The sequence below is a fragment of the Lemur catta genome, chromosome Y (genome assembly GCF_020740605.2).
Source record: "Lemur catta isolate mLemCat1 chromosome Y, mLemCat1.pri, whole genome shotgun sequence".
NCBI classification, from domain to species: domain Eukaryota; kingdom Metazoa; phylum Chordata; class Mammalia; order Primates; family Lemuridae; genus Lemur; species Lemur catta.
Window position 1 is genome coordinate 2,823,725 of NC_059156.1, and position 23,774 is coordinate 2,847,498.

Genomic DNA, 23,774 nt, shown 5'->3' on the forward strand with positions numbered 1-23,774 from the left:
CTGGGTTTTTTGTTTGTTTGTTTTTTGTTTTTGATCCCATAAATTGCCAAGATACAGGGACAGCGGTTCAGGAGCTCTCGGCAGCTGCTTTAAGGACAAAATGGGTCTTTGCTTATGTACTTGTGGAAGTGAGTTGCTGAGGCAGACTTGGGAATGATTATAGTTCAAGGACATGAGGCAGAGTGGTGTCTTTCTTCAGCACCCCCCATTCCATTATTTCTGGAACCCCCTTTCCACTCTTGCTCTGCTCTGGGCTCTCTTCCGCCCCTCTGGCTACTCAGGTGAGAAGGAGCCAGGTCCCAGGAGGGCAGGAAGGAATCCCAGCGAGTGAGGCTCTTGGAATTGCCACCCTGGCCTATTAACTGAGTGTTTGCTTTAGATGGAAATATTGACTGTGTCTGCCAGACGTCAAAGGCATAATTGCAGCATGTTTAGTTTTTCTTCTTCCCCTTATTATTTCATGCAAGTGCTGTCTTTGAGAGAAGTGGTTACGAGCATGGCGGTATTCATGCTGTGTACAGTTCTCATGTATAGAACTGTCTAGAATGGCTCATATTACTGCTGAAGCTCAGTTAGTGGCTTCAAGGTTATGAAGCATAAAATGAATGATTGTTAAGGACAAATCCTGGCTGGGTCTTCCAAGCTCGCTCCCTCCCTCCCTTCCTTCCTTCATAATTTTCAGCCACACTTTATATCCCTTAGAAGCCATTCTTAATTCTCAGATACAAGGCTCAGAAAGCTTTGTCGTGGGAGGTTATGAATTAGGAAATGTGAAATCAAATCAATAACAGTGGCTGGTCCTGCCTTGAGTGGCTTTGAAGTTGAATATCTATCTATCTATCTATATTTTTTAAATGGCAGTTGCTTAATTAGGTAAAGTGAAGAGGTGGTTTCTTTTGCACTAAATGAATGATGAGTATTGGATAGAGTTGACTAAAAGTTCTCAATCTTTTCCCCATATACGCACTCATTGAATTTCAATTCTTGTAAGACACATGCTATTTCCTTTGGGAAACGTGAGGAAAGTCTCAATGATTTTAAGTATCTTACATGTTGTGATAATTGATCCTGGTTACCTTGGCCATGGCACAATGGAATCCAGAAGTTCTAAAGTCAAATTCAGTTCTTGATTGAATATGAAATGTTTGTCTTCACCTACCTTGGAGTCGTGGAGAAGTCCAAGTGCATGTCGAAATCTTGGAGTAAATGCAGATTCATTTGCTTGTCAGACATCGCAAAAAGTGGGCATCAGAGCAAGTGAGTTGCGCGCTCCTAGATGTGAACTGCTTATTCATCCTCTCTGTAAGGGTGTCCTTCTCCTTTAAGAGAAGCCATTTCAGGATTTTTAATTAATTCTTCCAGAGGACTCATTACTGGGAGTGGAGAAAGAGCTCATTATGGTAATGGCTTCTCATCCGTTGTGTGGTTTGGTGCCGTGGTCCCTGGGGGCCAAGCGAGGCTGCGGTTCCAGGATCTCTTCTATTGATCTGAAACCCGTTCACCACCTTTGTTTTTAGAATAATCATCCAGTGATGTCAAACACAATACAAATTGCGCTGTTTTAGAAGACCTGTAAATGCATGTACGGAGGTGTGTATAGATACCAGTCGCATAAAAAAAGTGCATATTTATTTGTGTACTTTTGTGGACATGTTCTAAATCCCTAAAATATCGAATCCGTAATTTTGGATCATGGACATTGTCCTTCTCCACCCTCCCCAGCACACGGCGGGACGGTGGAGGCACGCCTGACCACAGCAGAGCGAGGACAGCCCCCGGGAGGGGAGGGAGGGGAACTGCTGGGCCCCAAACCGGGGACCAGAGCCTGGTGGAGGGGCCTTTTTACCTGCGGATTCCTTGGAAGAGGGGTTGAGGCTTACTGTGTCAGTGCTCGCTTTGTACCACTAACTGGGTGGCTTAAAACATGTGCTGTCTCCTAGTTCTGGAGGCCAGAGGTCAAAACTCAAGCGGGGCCACGCTCCCTCCGAAGCCCATAGGGGAGGGTCCTTCCTCGCCTCTTCTGGTTTCTGACGGTCGCTGGCACTCCTTGGTGTTCTTGGCTTGTTGACGCATCACTCCTGTCTCTGCCTGGGTCATCACATGACCTTCATGGATGTCTCTGTCTTCCCCTGGCTGTCTTCTTATAGGGACACCAGTCAGATTAGGGGGCTCATCCTATGCTAATCTGACCGCATCTTCGTTCAGCTAACTACGTTGGTGATAACCCTTTTTCCAAATAAGGTCACATTCCGAGGTGCCGTAGATTAGGACTTCTGCATGTCATTCCTGGGGGCTTGCTTCACCCCACAGCAGTGGTGGTGCCTCGCCTCATTCCGTCTTCCCTTCCCCCGGGCCCCCCGGGGGGAATACCACAGTGGCTACATGGCCACGTGCAACCTGTGCCCACTGGTCCTTAGACACGTTCGCAGGCCAGCCGACGACATACGAAGAGTTCACAGTTTTTGTCCTTAGTAAAATTAATGTGTGAGTACAGCCCAGCTCCGAGGGCAGTGTTCCATAAAAGGTCCGTGTAACTGTCGTTTTGATGAACAGAAGCCTCTTTAAGCAATGAGGTCAAAAGCCGGGCACAGAAGTCGGCATTAACTCAGTGAGTTTTCAATTTCACTTTTTTTTGAGGAGGAGGGTCCAGTGGGCTGCTTTTTTGAGTAAGTGAAGCATGACTCGATCTGGGTTATCATAAAATGTCTCTCCCTCGGGAGGCAATTCCTTGTGTTTGTCACATCAGAGGTGCAGGGAGACTTTTCTGATATGTAGATGTCACATTTGGGGCATGAGCTGGGTTTTGGTCTGAGAACCTTCTCTTGCCACTCGGTGCGGGAGGGGCTTTTCCAAGCGGCTGAACAGGAGGAATGTTCTGGTCAGGATGTCAGCTCAGTGCCCCTTGCCTCTGTCCCCTGCAGTCTTCTCTGATTCAGCCGTGCAGCGTTAACCCTGTGAGGTCTGCAGCCACGGAGAGAGGTGGCTGTCGGAGCCTGGCACTGCTAAGCACAGCCCACCTCTGCCCTAGCTGCAGGGGGCAGGAAGAGAAGCACTTTTGTCTTTGGGTTTTTGGTGCCTGGGATCTAAAGTCCCTTCCGTGGAGTCCTGTGCAGTTTTTTTGGAAAGAAATTGTCCTCTGGGCAAGTCCTGGGTGCAAAGGTAGACATCTTTCAAGACTCTTTGGCTCTTCTCAGGGAAGCATTAAGCCAACCCAAGGTCAGCACAGAAACGTTCTGTCTTTGGAAGTCTCGGTGCGGTAGGTGAAGTCTTGACCCTGGCATTTCCTGCCTTGGCGGCGGTGGCTTCACACGGTAAACAGGAGGTGACCTGGGTGTCCTGTCACCAAGTTCAGCCCTTGGAGACAGGCTTGGGGCCCTGCAGGATCAGCTTCCAGTAGCAGTTGTGACGGTAGAGAATACAATTTCGCATCCTAATTAGAGCCCCCGGACACGATCCAGCTTCCTAATTAGCGTCCCAGGTAATGAACATGTACGCGTTCACTGGTTCCGTTTATTTTGGGGATAATGGCAGACTCATAAACAAGCTAACCAAACAGAGACTGGAATTTTACTTTGGAGGGAAAAAGAGTCTAAATTCTGTTCCATGAGATAATATAAGTAATTACAAGCCACAAAGAGTCCCTTTCTTTCAAGTAAATCTACTCTTTTGTGCTAATGCAATATGATAGGGCAGCTTTTTGTGTGTTTATGTGAAGAATTTGCTAAAGTAAATCCTACAAGTTTAGGATGTACCTCATAGTAAACCAAGAACTTAAGCAGGGACTTTTCTTCTAATCTAATTTTTAAAAACACCATTTATACCATTTGGACATGGAAGTGCTTAGCTGAGTGGAGCAAGTTATTCACTGGGGATTTATAAAAAATATGTCAGTCTGGTTTCTAAGACTGCATGAATCCGGGAGGTAAGTGATTAACCCAGTAGACTCAGAGTTTATTAAAAGTGAAATAATTTATGGTGGCAAGATAGATCCATTCTGTTTGCCGGGTGTTCTGTCTGTTTGGTTTTGTTTACACGCTCGCTTGAAGGCAAACAAGTCAGATTAAATAGTAATTATTGGCTTGCAGGGGGAGCAGATGGACTGGGTTAATTTCTGCACCGCATTTTCTCATGTCCACCAGTGCACTCCTGTTGTAGCCCCTGTATTAGTCATCTGTCAATTGCTGTGTAACAAATGACCCCAGAACTCAGCAGGGGAAAACTGCAAACACTGATGATCCTGGGAGTCAGCATCCAGGCGCAGCTTGGCCGGAGGTGCTGCCCCAGGGTCTCTCGTGCAGGCACCATCGTTTGCTCCATATTCTGTTGGTCAGATGGACCAAGCCTGGTGAATATGGGACAAGACTAGACCAGGGTGTGATACCAGGAGGCCGGGCTCATGGGTGCCGGGTAAGACGCTGCCTGTCACATCCCCTTTATCCATAAATGGGCATCATGGTTAGAAAACTCCGGAGTCCATGATCATCTCTTGGAAAGTGCTGGAAAAATGACTTGTGTGTTTAGCCTGTGCGTGACCTAACCTTTGGAGCCGTTAAAGCCTATGTATAAAGACTCTCGCTTGACTTAGGGTATTACATATGTATTCTTTGCTCTTATTCTCGAACAGAAAAATAGTTTTCCTTGCAATCGAGTGAAAGCCATTATTGAGGCCATCACAGATGAGTCTCCACAGCTCCTACCGGCTCCACAAACTCGTGTTAGCCTTCCACGTGATTTGAAACCACCACCACCTCTCCACGCCCTTCCTCTGCCCCAACACATCTGGAGGACGTTGGCCTTTCCCTTCTCAAAATAATGAAACAATCGAATTTTGCACCTTCTGTGCAAAATTAACTAAAAAAAAAAAGTTAATGACAATTTTTTCTCCAAATGTATATTCACAGAATTTACAACATTTTATCCCATACTCATGTTTTCAAAGGCCGTAGCAGTTTTCTTACTCTTGGCCCTCACGGCACTAAAATTCTTCGTTCCTTCATTCATGCGGCAGATGTTTGTTGAACATCTCTGTGTGCCCTGCATTGGGCCATGAAGATGGAAGAGCCAACGATTTTTTAACAGTAATTTGAGGCCCATCAGATTTGAACAAATGACTTTGGTGAGCGCAAATTCCATCTTGCAAATTCTAGACGCTCAGGGTGACGTAATGAACATTTTGTAGGATCCTAAGTTTCTAGAGTTAAGAGGGAATCGTCCAGATTCTCTTGCAGCTCTCGTATTTTCTAGAAAGACAGCTGGAGTCCAGAGAAGGGGTTGGTTTCCTCAAGTGGAGAGCCGGAGGTGGTGGTGTGACTCCCAGGCTGTGGTGGGCCTCACCTGGGTGCCTGTGGCAGCTGCAGAAGGCAGGCCCCACCGCAGCGCACGCAGTCCGAAGCCTCCAGGTGGCTCATCCACGTGCTGGAGCTGGCCGCTCTCCCCTTGCACGGTGCTGCCGGGGCTTTGGCGTGAAGCCCGGTGGCAGCAGGGGGTTTCTAGCTTGACAGCTCATGGTCTTGTCCTTGAGACCCGAGGCTTGCACGGCACCCCCGTTCTTGTTTTAACTTCTCTGTGAAGACTTCTCACCTTCCCTGCGATGGGCGACCAAAATTTCCCAAGGGAGGAAACAGCTGAAAGTGTAAAATAGTCATAGAATAGTAAAGAGGATGGCATTTTGCATGGTGGTAACCAACGTGTTTGTAAAGCTTGGCAACATGATAGAATTGTGTTTGTGTTTTCTCCAGGGTTGCCAAGACTAAGGATTTCTGATGTGGTGAAGACTTGCTGTGAGGAAAAGTCCTGACTGTGAAATACAGTTATTTGGTGGCTGTGCCCCCGTAACGGCTGCTGGCCCAGGCTGGGCTGGCTTGTCCCAGGCGACCCGCAGCTAAGCTGAGCGTGTCGCTGTGGTCCCCGGGGCAGCGCACCACGCGGATTGCGGTGCCTCTGCTTCCACGTGGCCTCTCGTCCTAGTCTGGCATCTTACCTGCAGGACTGACACCCATGGATGGTCGGTTCTTCAGAAAGAGTTGGGAAAAACAGGGAATCATAAGAAATGGTACACATAGGCATTGCTTTGTAACTTTCTATTACTCGCTACCTTTCAGACTTTTTCAGATTTCACCCATTTTCCCATAAATGCCCTTTTTTCCATCCTGTGATCCTATCCAGGACTCTAGGTTGCCTTTAGTCATCATGTCACCTTGTTGAGTCATCGTGTGTCCTCTGGCCTGTGACAGTGTTTCAGACTTGCCTTATGTTTGATGACCTTGACAGTTTTGAGGAGGCCTGGACAGGTGTTTTGTAGGATTTTCCAGTTAGGGTGGTGGGTTTCAGGGAGGAAGCCGCCAGTGAGAGGTGAATGGCGTCTCACTACACCATGTCAAGGGTAGGCGCTCAGCGTGACTTACTACTGTTGACTAGGTCACTTGGTTAAGGTCGTGGGTGCTGGGTTTCTGCACTTTGAGGTCATTTATCTGTGTCCATACGCTATTCTCTCAAAGTACACATGCTTGGGGGTGGGGTAAGAATGAGAGAGCCTCTCTTCCTAGAGGTTGTTTGTTTCCTTTTTATGTTAAACTACATCACTCATCTCTTGACAGGGAGAATGGGGTTTTTCTTGGAATGTGGGTCCTTTAATCCTCATTTTGAGTCAACTTTCCTGAGAAACCATTTCCATGGTGCACCTCCTGCAGTGTTGGTCTCTGTGAAGCAGAGTGGGAATTTAGAGATTTGTGAAACCATCTCAGAGTACAGTCCGTGTAGAGTTTTCTTTTCCCAAATCTCTTGGCTGCTGTCCACTCTGCAACCAATTTGACAGCACAGTTTTGTTGGGCACTTTCTTGGTTAAGTGTATAATAAAGCATTCAATGTGGTTTTTTTAGAAAAAAAAAAATTTTTTTTTTTGCATTCTTAGTTCATCAGTTTATGTGCTATTTAATTACTCTTCATAAATGCAATAGCAAGTCCAACTGGCATCTGCAGGTTTGAACCAGCCGACAGTCTGGATGTTTATTAAGTCCCAGGAAACCAGCTCGGGCAGAAGCAGATCCCAGCCCGGCAGGCTCAGGGCAGAGAGAGCTTCAGTTAATTCAGTAAGAAGGTTAAGTGCAGGCCTTGTTAAGAGAGTTTCCTCCTCCAAGTATTTTTAGAAGCAGCAGATATCAACCATAAATATTTAATGTTATGTTTATAGACTTTAGTGTCATAAAAAGATGAAAAGGTGACTCCAGGGGAGGGAGTCAGTCAGTATAAACCTTGGGGAGAAAAGAACTTCCTCACCACACCACACTGTGTGAGGAAAACCATCCCACACGCTCTTAGAAAAGAAGTAAATAGGTAAATAGCTGTCATTTAATCTTATTAATACTCACCAGATGAAATGTTCATAATTATTCTTTGCTTGCCAAGGTTTTCATAACTCTTTTCTCATTATGAAGATAATGTGTCGTGAGCAATTTGAAAAATAAAATTAAGCATGAAAAGAAAAGAAACAACTGTAAGCCCACCCCTAGAAGGTCCCACCAGTGTTTCGCTGTGTTTCTTCCACATGTTTCTATGTGCACGTGTGCAGTGTGCTGTGTAGTGAGCTCTGGTGTGCACCTTCCGCCTGACCTTACGGAGGAAGCATTAGATCATCCACGAGGATCAATCCAGAATATTTGTGTGCATCTTTCCATCAAGTGCATGTTCTGTAATTTATTTAATGCATGTTGTTGGAGATTTAGATTGCTTCCAATTTTTGCTTTAGGATAGGTTGCTGGAAATAGAACTGTAGGGCTCTTGAGACCGATTACCAAATTGCTATCCTGAAAGGCTGTACAGTAATGAGGAGGGCTGGGGTGGCGGGGAGTGGGGTGCAGCCCTCTCAGTTCACACGATCATGGTCAGCTGAGCTGGGAATGTGTGGCATCTTTTTCTCCCCTGCCCCCTTGCATTTTCTTACTTTCTAATGAGGTGGAATATTTTATCATGTTTGTCAGCCATTTGCATTTCTTCTTCCGTGAATTGAACATAAACCCCTTGAAAAGGTGTAACTCAGGTTCCTTTCCTACAGTACACTTTTGGGATTTCACTGGGATCCCGGTTATTTTGAGGATCACAGTGTTGGAGTTTCAGCTAAATGGGCCGTTTCTGACGTTTGCCTGCACGATCGTCTCCTGACTTGAACCCAGCTGTGAGTCTACACGTTAGAGCTGCATAGTAAACAGAAGCAAAGTCCAGAAAGCAAGAAGAAGGAACTAGCAAATCAGTTTAAGGAGACTGGAGGTGCATATGCACGTGTGTTGGTGGCTGCTCTAGCGCGTCCTTAGGCCTTCCCTGCGCTGCAGTCGGGAACGCTTGTGAGCCAGAGCCGTGTGTTGGGAGGGTGGGCTGCCTGTCTGCCGTCTCCTAGCATGCTCATCAAAAGATGGTGTTTTTATAGAATGACAGTTGGAGGAAAAGCACAGATTCTTACGTTAGCCAATAAAGATTATTTTTTAATGTCATCATAAATCGGCAAGCTTGCCAATTTGTTTGTACTTGTCATTAGCCAAAGTTCAGTGTTTCCCAAGGAAATATGTCAGTGTGTGTATGTGTGTGGCATCTGTTTTATTGTGCACATGAATTAATTGAGTATCTATTATGTGGCAAGCTTCGTGCTGCCTGGGAAGCGTTGCGCTGTCTTGCAGCACGCTCAGGGCGAGGAGAGAATGGTTTGTTCTCAGTATTTCCCCGAAGTCATTATTCAAATTCCTGTGCACGTTTTAGGACCACACAGTTAGGAAGCTTACCTAACATCAGTTCCAGTTCTTCCTTTTGTGGTCTTTTTTTAAGCATCGTTTCTATTTTTTTCCTCCAAAGAAAGCTTCTGGAACTTTGAAATGAATGAAAGGAAAGGAAAAAGATGATTCAGAAATTATTAATAGATTGCTAAAAACAAGTGCCGTGATAATTTTGGGTTGGAGTGTCTGTCGTTTTACAACATAACGTATTTAGCTTCTCAATGATGTTTGTATGTTTTTGCTCAAAAGGAGATTGAGTAGGTCTGAATCCAGCAGGGCCTCGAGCGAGTCATTTCCTACCAACTTCAATAGGTGGAGCCAATCCACAGAGAAAGGGCTGCATCTCCCTAACTCTGGCCTCCTCTCAGGGCTCGAGATTGCATTTTCTCTCGGTACTTTGCCCCTGCAGGCTGTGACTTCTCTTCGTGCTACAGGGTGCAGTATGCACAGAAATTGTGAGTGGAGAAGCCGCAGCTCTCACTCCACAGTTCCTTTCGGAAGGTGGCTCCAGGTTGACGACTTGCACTTTGGACTCTGTCACAGGGCATGTGTGTGCCCACGCGTGACGACAGTGTCAACTCTGGACAGATGAAACCCATGTTCTCTCCACCAAAATACACATACCAGCAAAAAGCTCTCTCCTGATGCGGCATAACTTCCATCCCATAAAATGAATTACGCTTCATTAATGCTGTCCTGTCTTATGGGTGGCTGTTAGTTAGTTCAAAAGAGAGCTCAGCGTGGCCATAGGGTTCCTCTTGCTAAAACAAGGACAGCTGAGCGTTCGATTGTCGCTGTGAGTACGATGCGGGCAGGTACCCGGTGCTCCACGCCCAGCACCTGCTGGCGCCCGTTCTCCAGCGCTGTCTCCGCAGCGCTTATAACGGGCAGGACTTAATTAGATCGTAAAGTGACAGCTGAAAACTTAAGGGGCAGGATGTCATATCTAAAAGGGGATTTATTATAACAATAGTAACAGCGGTAACTAAGAGTAATCCTGGCTCAGCCGTTTCGTTGGGGTCACCTGGTGTCAATTAGCAGCGCTGTGGGACTGGAGCTGTGCTGTTGCCCAAAAAGCCTGTCAGTGGCAGCGTTGCCTACTGCTTTCCAGGGCAGTCTGTCAGGGAGGGCGGCACAGGGGTTGGCGTGGTCCTCCCTGTTTTATACGTGCGGGAACCTCACCCAGGTCCTTGCCTGGGTGCTCTGCGGGGAGCCCTGTGAGCTCATAGCTCTCTGTGCGGCCTGCCACGCCAGGGGCCCCCAAATCGAGGGGTATAGGGCACCAAGCTGCGAGGTGGGTGGTTGGCCTGCCACACGAGCCACCTGCAGGTCACCTAGGCAATCCAAGGCCCACAAGCTTTCACCTGGACCTTGGTTGGGTGTCTGACGGAACTTACAATAATTCACTCTATTAAAAATAGCTTCAGAGAAAATTGTGCTTTTGTTCCTAGAGAAAGCTAGTCTTCAACTAGAACTATTTGTGATTATTAACTATTTCATATTGATCACGGGAAAAAAGATATTATAGGCATATAATTTAAAATTTGCTGGCAGACAGAATTAAAAGAGGGATTGTGTACCCTAAAAAAAACTCCATACGCCTCTTCATCTTGCCAACTACAATCAACAAAATTTCAGAGCCTGGAGACACTATAGAAGCCATCTAGATTTGCTCTGTCTGGTAGGAATAGCATGTGAGCCACGGATGTAATTATGTTTGTTTAGTGGCACAGAGAGGTTAAGTTATTTACTGGAGGATGCACAGCCTCACTCTAGGATCATGCTGCTTCTCAAGAGAATGTGCTGGCTTGTGTTGTTAGAGAGACACAAGTGTAGTTTCTGGAAAACAAGGCCACACTGTAGTACAGAGGAGAGAAAGGTGACTTAGACTGGGCAGAGTGTGACTGAGACACATAAGCAAAGCACAGGCAACAGTTTGGTCTTTGAGGAAAATGCAAACTAGGAGAATGGCGAGTTGCATTTTTTTGGTGTGTATGTGTGTTTGATTATTGTTTTTATCTTTTATTTTTAAGAGTCTCCTAAAAGTACCATTTTAAGATAGGTCATGTGGTGTAATGGGAAGCTGATGGGGTTTAGGATCAGGCGACCTGGGATCACTGCTAGGTTCTGACCTGCCTGGTGATGTCCTTGAGAAGTCCCCTCATCTTTGAGGTGTCAGAGGGTGGGGATGCTGTGGGGTCCGAGCTTCAGGGGAGACTGAATTCACGTAATGTGAAGCATGGCACGAATGCTGCGTGTGTCCCGTGTACGACGACACACTTTGGCATTCGTATTCCTGACCTGGTAAGATGAGATTCCCTGTACTTTACATGACTGCAGCATCCCACGCCCAGATTCTGAAGTCAAAGAAGCTTTTAGTAGTCTGGAAATTCTGAGAACAGCAGGCAGAGATATTTGGCTCTAGGAAATTTTTTTAAATTTTGAGTTCGTGGCCCCACACAGGCTGTTGTTACTTCTGTAAGGTATGTTATCTTTCTGTGTCCTGTGTGGTTAGTCTATAGAGATCAGCAACACCTGCCTGCCTCACAGGATTTACATCCAAGTGCTTCATTGTGGAAAAATGGTTTTTAATTAAATGACAGATTTCTTGGTCTTGCTTCAAGTGAAATATCTGAAGTATTTGTTTTCGCAGTGATTTCATGGTGTCACACATGAGCATAAACTGGTGTGCTTGCTATTGAGGCATAGAAGGAAACCTATTTAGCTATCATGTCCCAGAGCCAAACTGCATGTCCTTCTGGGCCCTGCTTTGTAGTGGGGGACCAAATGTCACCCACACATTGAATCTATGCTGGTTAGCAGCATAAGATGGTAGGGAAGGGCACTGAGGAATCAGAATCCTCATAAGGGTAGCAACATTTATTTTACGAATTGAAAAATATTCCTATTCGGTAGATACTGTCCCATGAAATTAGGCCCGACGTAAGATTCCACACTTTTTAAAAAGATTTAACTGTGATTTTACAGTCATTTATATGAGTAACAGTTGTTGCTTGTGGTTTTGCAAATGTCCAGCAGCTGTGATGGAACTAGGGCAGCATTTACATTTTGAAAGCAGGATCGATCCGTACAGTGAGGGTTTTAACAGGAATTAGGGTATCTGGGAATTGCAGTTTTATTCCCAAAGAGTTAACTGAATTCCATGGCTCAAAAATGAAATTCTTTCACTCAGCCGACCTTGCACTCCGCTGCTTTCTTGGTGAGGAGAGTGACCCACTTGGTCTTCCCAACTTGGGCCTCATCTGTAGATAAGATACTCAGTTGATCTAAGACTCTGCGAGTGTGAACTTTACGGAGTGGGAGAGATGCACGCGTGGGTGAAACGCAGAGCCCTGCGGGGGCCACTCCTGCTGCAGCTACGATGCTGTAGACAGTGCGGACTAACTGATAGGAAAAAATTATCTGAGTCAGGAAAAAGTGTCACAGAAAACCCAAGTTAATTGAATGCAGTTGTTTGTGGGTACAGTGCAGATGACTAAATGTATTTCAGACCAACTAAAAGTGTTTCAGATTATCCAAATGAAGCAGTTAGAATGATTCGTGATGGGTGTGTTCAGTATCTGCAAATTGATTATTCAAAGTGTTTGGAAGACTTGCCCCATAAATTATGTATCACTTGCCAGATGTCTAGTTATTCTTTCATTTTGCAAAAGTGAGTTACTACCTACCTTCAATCGAAGTTAGTGTAAGTTGTGAACTGCTTTGGTCTGAAATAATAAGAGCGTTCTCGGTGAAGCCAGAACTTGGGTTTCAGATCCTACCACTTACCAGCTGTGAGACATCACTCACTTAAACTCTTCAGAACTCAGTCTTTTTATCTACAAAGTGGGAACAACAGATGGGGCTGCTGTGCTAGTTAATTTTATATAACGGACATAAGGGAACTTTATAAAATGGACCTTTCTTTGCCAGTGGGAAGAGTTACTAATAGAAGAGGACACAACCAGCTTTGCTGTTCAGGAATTTTAGTGATGAAAACAATCGATCTGTTCTCATGATGAAGTTAAAAAACTATAGTTAGCATGATACGTTTGTGTTAGAACTAAGAACACACGAGTAGAAAACTTTGGGAAGATTACAGAAGAAGCTTGGACCAGGCTGCCTCTTTATAAGAGAGAGAGAAGCCTCCCTTGACATCAGGATTTCTCCGCCATGGCACTGTGGGCATTGGGGCTGGAGAGTTCCCGGGGGGGGGGGAGGGGGGGCACCAGTGCACTGCAGGAGGTTTAGCAGCATCCCTAGGTACTACCCACTAGATGCCAGTAGCGTCCTCCCCGAATCATGGCCACCAAAAATGTCCCCAGACATTCCCCATTATCCCCTGTGGGGCAAAATTACCTCTGACTAAAAACGACTTTAATTTCCCTGACAAACCTGTATTACTCCTATAGTTTTAATAGCATCTTAAAAAACAATTAAAGGTGTCATTTCCAGAACGATGGGGTTGGTCTGTCCAATGGCACACATTTAGGATTCGGAAGAGTTGGAAGTTTTTATGAGGCATTTTGCACTCATGTTCTGAAGACATCATCTTAAGTCAGGTTTGCACAACTGTCCCCGGGACTCTCGATGGCAGCCCCATGAGCCCCAGGGACCACAAAACTTGCTAAGGTCCACCCTACGTGCCTGTGGCCCTGTTCAATGTGGCTGTTGTCAGCAACCACGCACATACCTGCATTACTTGTGGGATAAAACACTTCTTCTTTGCAAGTTAGTTGTCCAAAGTCAGCCTGATGGTATTAGTAGGTTATCTATCAGTAGTGCATTACGAGTGCACAGCTTAATCAATCTAATGCGATGTTGCTCCAATGCAGGGCTCAGCAAACTACTGCCCGGAGGCCATCCATGCCCACAGCCTGTTTTTGTAGATAAAGTTTCACTGGAACACACCCAGCCCCGTCTGTTTAGATTGTCAGTGACTGCCAGGCAGAGTTGAGTAGTGTGACTGCGAAGTCCCAGGCACTTGCTCTTTGCCCCTTTAGAGAAAACATGTGCTTACCCCTGCTCTGTGGTTCCAGAGCTTTCCTCCCTTCTGCTGCCATATCTGGATACTCCTCCCACCTGTTAAGCTCAGTTTCAGAAAGGGGAGAAGGACAGTAAACAGCGTAGCCAAATGAGACAAATTAGGATTCAAGCACCGGGAACATTTCGTCTTTATTCGGTGTTTTGGTGAGTTCTTGTGTGTTTCTCTGCATGTCAGATGCATGTAATATGATACCACTGTGTATTTATTAAAATCCCTGGCTCAAGTACTTGCTCGTGAAAGATGTAAAACACCATCATTTTCTTTGATTAAAAAAACAACACACTAGTGGCATTCATAATGGAAGTATTTGATAGAATGTGGCAGTTGTGTGGGGGATATTGGACCAAGCATGCTGTCGAGGTCTGTGTTTTAAGAGAGTCCTCAAGAAACAGCCTCTTTTTATTTTGAGACAGGGTATCACTCTCCTGCCTTGGCTAAAATGCAGTGGCATCATTATAGCTCACTGCAGCCTCAAATTCTTGGGCTCAAGCAATCCTCCTGCCTCAGCCTCCCGAGTAGCTGGGACTACAGGTGCACACCACCATGCCCTGCTAATTCTTCTGTTTTTTTGTAGAGATGGGGTCTTGTTATATTGCTCAGGCTGGTCTTGAATTCCTGGCCTCAAGACCTGGCCCCAAGGGATCCTCCCACCCTGGCCTCCCAAAGTGCTGGGATTACAGGCATGAACCACTGTGCCCAGCCAACAAATAGACTGCCAAAACTAAAGTTTACATAGGAAATGAGCTGAGGCTTGCCTCAGGATCACTGGCTGTGTGGGAGTGGGGAGCAGGATGGGGCCAAGGAGGGGAGCCTTCTGGGAGGCCAGTCACCCTTCTGTCTCTGTCTACTGCATATATCTAAGCATTGCCCTCGCCTCTAGCATATCTTCAGGTGCAAGAGCCATGACTTCCCGATATTGTCTTCTGCAGAATTTGATGTAAGGTTCGGTGTATTGGTGAATCCCGTAAAGGTGTTTTTTAGTGAACAACTGAACAGAACCCTCAAGTCAATAATGCTGAGACTCTGAAGGGGCCTCATGGTCTGGGCTCTCTGCAGTCTCCTTCCGGAAGGCCAGTTATGCTCACCCTCGAATCCCTTACAAAGGCATATTGAGTCCGAAGGCCAGGAAGCCCTCCATGTCTCCTTTCCTCTTTCATGTTTTCTTCACTGCTAAAATGTCTTCCCCAGACCCCCCAAGGAGGTAAGAAATGGAATAGGTCGCAAAGGATGAGAATGATGAGTTGAATAGAATACAGTCATCCCTCGGTATCCATGGGGCATTGGTTCCAAGACCCCCAAGGACACCAAAACCCAGGGATGCTCACGAATGGGGGAGTACTTGCATATAACCTGCGCATGTCCTCCTGTGCCCTTTAAATTATCCCTTGGTTACTTAATACCAAATACAATGTAAATGCTGTATAAATAATTGCTATACTGTATTGTTTTTAATTTTTGTGTTGTTTTTTATTGTACTGTTATTTTTTATTCATTTATTTTTAAAAATATTTTTGATCTGCAGATACAGAACTTACAAGTATGGAGGACGTCAACTGTGCGTATATTCAAAGACAATGCACGTAAAAGATTTATAACCAATATATATAACATATATGAGATATATCAGTGTGTATATATATGTTCAATAACAGAATGGACATATATTCAACATGGGTTTGTTGTAATAGCATAGAGGTGAGTCTGGCTTCTTAAATCTTTTTAAATTTAAGTCTCAGCCTTTTAATCAGAGTAGCTATCCCATTTACCACTGGGTAGTTGTGTGTTATTAATATTTGAACATTTTTTCTGTTTCTGCATACTTTTGCATAAATTGAGGCTTTTAATAACTGTGATTAGCTTATTAGCTGCAACTGAGTGCTTTATTTTTTAGGGGGTTGCCCTAGTGTTTAGGGAATTCATCTTTAACTTACTGCCGTCTGCATTTGAAAGGCATTTTACCACGTCCCGTGTAAGAGTCTTACCACAGTGGCTTCCGTTCTCCTAGCATTTCCCGTTTTCTGTGCTGCATTTGCGAGACTTTTTACTTTCATACATGTTATAAACACCACAATACATAGTTATTAATTTTGCATTAGGCAGTCGATTGTCTGTAAAAGATTTTTTCAGAGGAAAAGAAAATATTTTTATATTCACTCCTACAGTTACTATTTCTGCCACTCATCATTTTTTTTGTAGGAATTCACATTTTCATCTTAGGTCATTCTTCTGCTTAAAGGACTTCCTTTAATGTGACCTGTAGGGCAGGTCTACGAGTGTGCAATTTTAGATTGATACATCCTTCAGCTCTTTAAAGATTTCTTGCCATTGTCTTCTGGCTTGCATAGTTTTTGATAAGAAGTTTGTGGTGTTTATTTTCTTTTTTCCTCTAGATAGGATTTGTGTGTTTTCGCTGGCTGCTTTTGAAATTTCTCTTATCACTGATTTTCAAGAAATTGTATCTTGTCGGGATTTCCTGTGGTGTTTTTCCTGCTTGGGGTTTGTTTAGATTTTGAATCATTTTTACCTTCCTTAAGTGAATTTCCCAACTTTATTTAATCTTGAAATCCTTGTTTTAAGTAATACGTGTTATCTTCTATAGAACTAATGTTTTATGAATGAACACTACACCCGGTGTGGGAAACGATGATGAAATCAGTGTAGCTCCACATGGCTCCCTTGGCCCTTATAGAATCGGGTCACCCAGCAAGCTCATGGGCGTTTGCCTGGCATTATGTACAGTGGTACCCAAGCATTACTAGTTTGTGGAAGAGGTATGAGAAATAATTGCCTGGGTAACTGTCAGCTTTGTGGACTCACACATTTTGTACAGTGATGACCCAGTGACATACTAAAGGAAAACCAATGGCAACCCCAAGATTACATTCTACAGCTGACGTTACTGAAATGTCAATTCCAAAATATTCAAACTCCTATGTTTTTCTATAGACACAGAAGGGCAATTTTTATTATTTAATCAGGCAGACTGTTTTTAAAAGAAAAATCTTTTAAGATGTTCCTTCATTATAGTTTATAGGTTTCTGGTTTCCTTATGACATATATGCTTATTTGCACCCAGCTAATTTTTATTTTTATGGTTTTTAGAGACGGGGGATCTGGCTATGTTGCCCAGGCTGGCCTCGAAATGCTGGCCTCAAACAGCCCTCCCACTGCAACCTCCCAAGTAGCTGGGATTATAGTTGGGAGCGACTCTGCTGTCTTTGGAATTTGTGTACAACATTAGAGTCATTAGTTGCTGAGAAAATAATACAAAACATTTTTTCTGTGTCATAAATATAACTTTCAAAGGAAGGCGTCTCTTGTGTTGCCACTCAGGAATATATATGAACAGAAGGGCCTATGTTTGCTATAGTGGCAAAAATTATCTAAAGAGTGTTCCAAAAGTGAATTTTTTTTAAGAAATGAAATAATTAGCATGTTATGACTTTTCACCTCACCGTACCTATTGTCACAGTTTGGTGAGTGAGAGGAGAAATGAGGATGGTAGGCTGATTTTAATTCCCAGTGGACGGAGGCTCATGCAGGACTGCCCCTCTTCTTGGCACTATTATTATAGTGAAAGTAACATGCATCTTTATGAGTCATTACCAACCTGGCGCACTCACATTCATTTTAGTCAAGTACTGTCATCCTTAGACTTCAAGCTTCCAAAGTCTTAAGGCAAAATGCACATTGATTTTATGTTTCTCTTGGAGAACATATATAGTCTTCCAACAGTAAAATCTTAACTTATTGGAATGTTTAGTGGCTGGTATATGCCAAGTCAATCAAAAAATGGTCTTTAAAATATCAACATGTTGAAAAGTCTTTCACAGAGAGATCTGGGGCAGTTGGGCAAACCGTAGCGCATGAAGCATGGAGCAGCCTTATCCGTGTGGATGCGGAGCAGTCCCTGAGCGGTAAGGCTGGATGGAGGCGACGGTGCACAGAACACGTGCCACCGACTGCCCAGAGCAGGGAGGAAATCCTGAGGGTCCAGTCGTCTATTTATTGTGCACACACGTGAGCGGCTGGTCCCACACTGTTGCTGTAGTTGCCTGGGGTACGTCAGTGAACACACATGGTGACATTGTGGCAGGTGGGACTCATCGGAAATCCTGAATTCTTTATCTCTGTCCTTGCACCGCACAGTACACAATAGCGCGTCAGAGCTTGAAGCAAATCCTCCAGTAAATAAAAAGGTGGCAGCACCTGCCGGTTGTACAAGTGCAGACTTCCTAGCCAGGGACTTGGGCAGCCACCTGCATCTCAGCGCTTCCATTTCCTCGTCTATGAAAGTGGGATAATAACAGCCCTAGCTTGTAGGGTGCTGTAGAAATGGTGACCGTCACTTCCGTTGGGCGTAATACATGTTATATAAGGACTTAGTGTTCTAAGCACTTTAAGTATTTTAAGTCATTTACTAGAAGAACTAAAAAAGTTCAAAGCACTTACAAGAGAGCCAAGGCATACAATAGGTGCAATATATGTGTTGGCTATTATTACTTTTTAACTTTAACCAAGTGTCACAGAGCCTTTTGGATCGTGGAGCTGTTTCCAGGTGACGCACCCTATCCCCCTCTACTAAATAACCTGAGAAACGTCACTCTGAAGAAAGTACTTTGGCAAACACTCCTCTACTTATTCTTAGCCTCCAGTTGATTGGCTTCCAAGTTCATTTGGTTCTTTCTAGGTTTTCCTGGCAGCAACCCTGCAAATCATCGTTCCTGTTTTATGAGGCACCTGCTGGAAGGCCCCTTTCCCAGGTGTGTCTCCCACCTGCCGTCCACAGGGTGCTAGATTCTCAAAGTCAGGAATGCTGATGTGACTTAGCTGGCTGATCCTGGCTTGGGGTCTGTCTTGAAGTTGCAGGCAAGACACCAGCCGGGGCTGCAGTCATCTGAAGGTGTGACGGGGGCTGGAGGATCCGCGTCCGCAGTGCTCCCTCACATAGCTGGTTTTGGTGCTGTTGGCGGGAGGCCTCGGGTCAGCTCCATGTTGGCCTTTCCACAGGCAACCGAAGGGATTTTTCATACAAATTGAATGCCATGTTATCAAGAGAAGCCAGTAGCACCTACACCTCCAGTTGGGACATTCAAAAATATCTCCAGACATTGCCTGGGGAGTAGGGAGGAACAGTCACTTCTGCTTGAGAAGCACCGTATTAAAATATGGAAACATCACGATAATCCCATGCCTGTACTTGGGATTACATATGTAATCAGCATTGCATGCGGCTTTGTTTACTCCAAGCAGAAAACTCGTGCATAGAGGAGTGCTCAGTCTGCAGCAGCAGCCAGGAAGTGAGTGTGCGCAGCCCTGCACACAGCGCGGGCTTGTCACCAGGCAGGGCTCTGGCTTGCGGTCGTTGCCCGCTGTAGCTCTCGTGCTGACGTGTTCCTGCGTTCCTTCTTGTGGGTCTGTCCCTGCTGGAGCTAGACCGTCTGCTCCCCTACCCGGTTCCGGTGCGCTCCAGCTCGGCCTCCCTTTGCCTGTTCTGTGCATCGTTGATTCCTGGGGAGGAGGAGACTCAGGTGAAGGAGGGTAAAAGCAGAGCTGCGTGGGGCAGTCCCTCTGTCAGGCACATCCCCCAAGGAACGGAAGACAGGGACTCGAACCAGACTCCGCCCGTCAGTGCCAAATGGACAAACAGAATGTGGTCTGGCCACACAATGGAAGAGTATTCAGCCATAAAAGAGGGGGCGAAGCACTGATAACGGGCTATAGCACGAGTGAACCCTGAAAATATGCTCGGTGAAAAGAACCAGGCACAGAAGGCCACCTATTGTATGATTCCATTTATGTGAAATGTCCTCAATAGGCAAATCCGAGAGACAGAAAGCAGATGGGTGTTTGCCAGCCCGGGGAGGGGAGAACGGGAGTGAGAAGAGTCCCTCATTGCTTTGCACCATCATTTGCTGTATTCAAGTGAGAAATTCCTTAACCGTGGTTTTACGGATCTGCAGGTGTTCCCAAAGCACAGTTGGAAAGCAATGTATAGGATTTGTAATTGAAAGGGAACAAAACCAGCTGATTTGCGTTTAGGATGGAATTTAGCTGATGTGCTGTTGAGTTTGGACAATACTTGGCTAGGCCTTTGTAACTTTTCAGCTTCATGAATCAATCATTGTGTGAAGGAATGAAAAGGCAGACGATTAACGGTAGGTGACTGGCTCACGTATGCTGAGGTCTGTTTCCCACCACAGTCAACGCTGCCAGCTCACGGAAGTACAAGGACTGCCCGCTTACAAGCACAGATACCGATATGATGGTAACTGGTGCTTGTACTTGGAAATGTAGAATTAAAAAAAACAACAGGAAAACAATAGCAGGCCTTGCTGTGTCCATTTCTTTAAAGCGATCCCTTGATATTTTTGTGCTTCCCCCAAGGTCATCTTCAACGATGTCAGTAAAAATACCTCCAAAGAACTCTTTCTGAATTCCAATGTCCGTGTGAAAATGCTGCATTTTCCCCCTATTTTGCAATAAAATTAAAGCAGACACCATAAAGAAATGAATGTGGCAGAGGGATTCTGAAATCTGCTATATTAAAAAGTGTATAATCAGCTACTGTAATGCCCTGATTGATTATATATCTGGTACGTCATTCATTCATTCTCACATTCATTCATTAAGGTGCGTTTATTAGGTGTGCAGTATGTGTCAAGCCTAGACTGCAGAAACCAACTTGAGGAAGGTTGTGATGCCTGTTATGGGTGGTATGACAGAAGGAAGCACAGGATACAAGGAAAACAGAGTGCATCCCCCAGGGACTCTGTATTCTACTTAGGGAATAGGCCAGACAGTAAACTGCAGTGGTTCGAAGGAGAAAATGCGTTCTCTCTCATACAGCAGCCCAAAGGTGGGCAGTAGCCCGAGAAGGGCGTGTAATAAATCTCCAAGGGCATTGGGGGACGCAGCTTCCTGCAGTCCTGCTAGTCTGCCATTCCTAAGGGTCAGAACTGGCTCTCAGCAACTCACAGGACCGGTGTTAAGGCAAAACCCAGAAGTTTTATGTCTCCTTACATACCATTGGCAAGAACTCAGTAGTGGAACTCTGGAGTCTCTCTGCAAGGTGTGCTTGTGTGACTGAAAGATAGATAAGTCGGTTGGGGAAAGAAGGCTGGTGAATTAGCAGTGTCTAAATTATTTTATATTTTATTTGATTACAGTGTTCAAGTTTAATTCTTTCAAGAAATACAGGTAGCACCACTAATGCTATTCTAACCCACTTTCTATGGCGAGCACGTACATGCTCCCCCGTTGTGTGAGCTTACAGAACACTTTCAGGGACTACACCTCCTGCATGGGAGGACTGTCAGCATACCTGTACACTGTGCCATGCTGTGCCATGCCAGGAGCTGAGGACTAACAGAAAAGTAGGACGCCTTTTATATTTATCCAATTTTGGCATTTACTTTTAAAAATAATGTATTGCATTTGTTAAAATCATTTGTATTTCACACATTTTGCAATATATAAACTCTCTTGCCAGCACTGTTTACTAATAATGGGTTTATTTGTGTGTGTATTAATGGAAAGTCAGTCATGACAAGGTATTGGAAGGTCTGATTTCTTGTTTTAATTTATTGTTTCTAGCAATAAACTAGTTTTGACATGTTGCGTAACCAGAAGAATGTTATTAACTCAAGTCATAATTTCCATTTCTTTGTGTTGATCACACACAGATGATAAGTTAATTATAGTTACTGAGTTTAACAACATATATAAAAGATAATCTTGCAAGACTCTAATTTGTGAGTTACCATCTGTTTTGGACCAAAGAATAGGAATTTGACTCTAAAGCTTTTTTCTGAACAGCTTGTAGTAAGAGCTGTTTGTATATTAATTACTTACTGAATTATTATGGATTTTAATGTTTTGATTTACAGGCAGTTTGGGGCTTATTGTGGTGACATCTGCTCATATTTTGATACTTCTTGGTATTTAGCAATTTCATCATAAGGCTTTTTTCCCCCTGGTAATTTACAACCCAGTCCTCAAAAATAGTAATTTGCTTCGGCTTACTCTAGGGGGTACTGTCCTGTTTCATCTCCACTGCAGAAGTTTTCTCATAATCAAATGTACTTTTATTTTATAAGCAAAATCAACATTCCCTTTGTGCCTACTTCATCCTGGTGCCTTTTAATTTCTATTCAAAGAGTTATAGATGAATTTTGTTTAATTCTCTTTCTTCAGTGGTGAATTTTTAAAAAATTGCCTTGGTTACTTTTATCTTCCATATCCTTATTTGTTTTAAAGTACTGTAATGAGACTTACGTACCTGTAGAATTCACTTAATCTCTTTCTTTTAAGTAGCATAACTATAAACATGACTCAGTGGGAACAATTTACTTAAATTTCCTTAAAACACTCAGGAGGTTCTGAATAAATTCACTCATAAAGAAACTTTCACTCACTGCTTGCTTGTGGATTTGAATTATATTAAACCTGGCACATTTTTATTATCACTTAAAACTACTGAATAAGAAGATAGAGAAAGTGGCAGACATTTGATTTCCTTAGTTCTCAAGTTTGTAGATGAAAGCGGATAATTTAAACCCTCTAGGAGGCTGGATTCATTCACAACCAAAGAAATTTTTTATAAGGAAGAAGGTAAATATCATTAAGTGCTGGTTGGCTGATTAGTGTTTATAGTGCCTGAAAAATAAAGACAATTTTTGTTACAAAGCATTATTTTATGAGATACAAACCCAGCTAGGTTTGAGCAAATGGAACCCCTGTGGAATTGAAATGTCTGAGAACAGTAATTGAAAAGTTGAGATGTATTAGTTGGTGCTTTTGTTTTTCTTTATTTTGGCAGAGCCAAAGAGAAAAATATTCTAACTTGTTTCTTTGTCTTTATGAGCATAGTACATGAGGGTGGGCATATGCACACAAGTGTGCTGGCCGGGGTTGTTGGAAACTCAGCCCAAGCAGTGTGTGAAGTTTCACTAAAGAGTGTTGCCTTCTCCTGATGGTGTTTACATGTTAACTTATCAGTTGCACGAGGCACTGTCCCGAAAACAAAGATATTTCAAGGGAACGTTATTTTATCATTAAACAATAACAGTAGCAATGTCTGAGCTAATACTGATTTTTGTCTCTTCTGAGACTCTGTCAGAATTTCTACAAGCAAAATAATGCCTATCTGATCATTTTAATTTCTCCTTTTTTTTACTTTGTGAACAGTATCTTACAGTCTCTGCTGAGGACTAAGACAGAAAGGATGAGCCAATAAAATATGTTAAGTTTGAGTTAGGAGGAAAGAGAAACCTAAAGGAATGGGAGGGGCGAGAGGTGAACCTAAGTCTTTTATTTTTTCAAATCTTCCCGTTTCTCCCTAGGCTGGTTGCCGCAGACTGGTCGCCGTTTCTATGATTGGATGCTGGGAAGCCCACTGGTCCCAAGGTCTACACATGAAGTCACCGTAAAGGTGAGCAGCCGCATGTGCCGTTGGAGCCTTGTCTTTTTACCTGAAATCCAGTTGAGAAGCAGAACTGCATTTTGCCAAAACTGAACCTCCTGCTTTAAATGATTTTTTTTTTTCAGGAGGAAGTTGCAGGTCTTCCTCCTTGCTGAAATTGAAGGCAGTAGGTAGAGCATCATTAAATCATTATGAGCTGTATTGTTAATTCTAAATGAGGAATTAGCCTTTCACTACCTTCTAAGAATTTTGGATCCTGAATGAGCTACAACAAACTTCTGGGTTGGGTCTTACCGGGCAAGGACGACACCTTTGAAAATCAACCTCTCTTGTCAATGTTATGAATTATAATTATGCAGAAAAGTTAATTATAATTGGGCACATGAGTAGAGATTTTATTTGACTCCTGTGTCTTAATTCTATGCTTTATTAGTTTCTGCAAATTGATTTGCTAGTTAACCTTGAAACTTATTAGAAAATCATGTAGATTACTATGTATAAATCCGGTGAGACACTAAGGTTTCCAGAATAGCAAACCATTGTT

The 23,774-nt window shown here is 44.0% G+C and overlaps 1 protein-coding gene across 2 annotated transcripts in view; it reads left to right on the forward strand.

Annotated features, from left to right (window-relative positions):
• Positions 1–23,774, forward strand: part of LOC123629050 (F-box-like/WD repeat-containing protein TBL1X) — a 1,209,717-nt gene that overhangs the window by 25,040 nt on the left and 1,160,903 nt on the right. The window contains exon 2 of one of the 2 annotated variants that reach the window (XM_045538982.1): positions 23,151–23,239. The exons of the other annotated variant lie outside the window; for it this stretch is intronic. The gene's annotated coding sequence lies outside the window, so the exon portion shown is untranslated. The remainder of the gene's footprint in view (positions 1–23,150; positions 23,240–23,774) is intronic. 2 annotated transcript variants of the gene reach the window in all.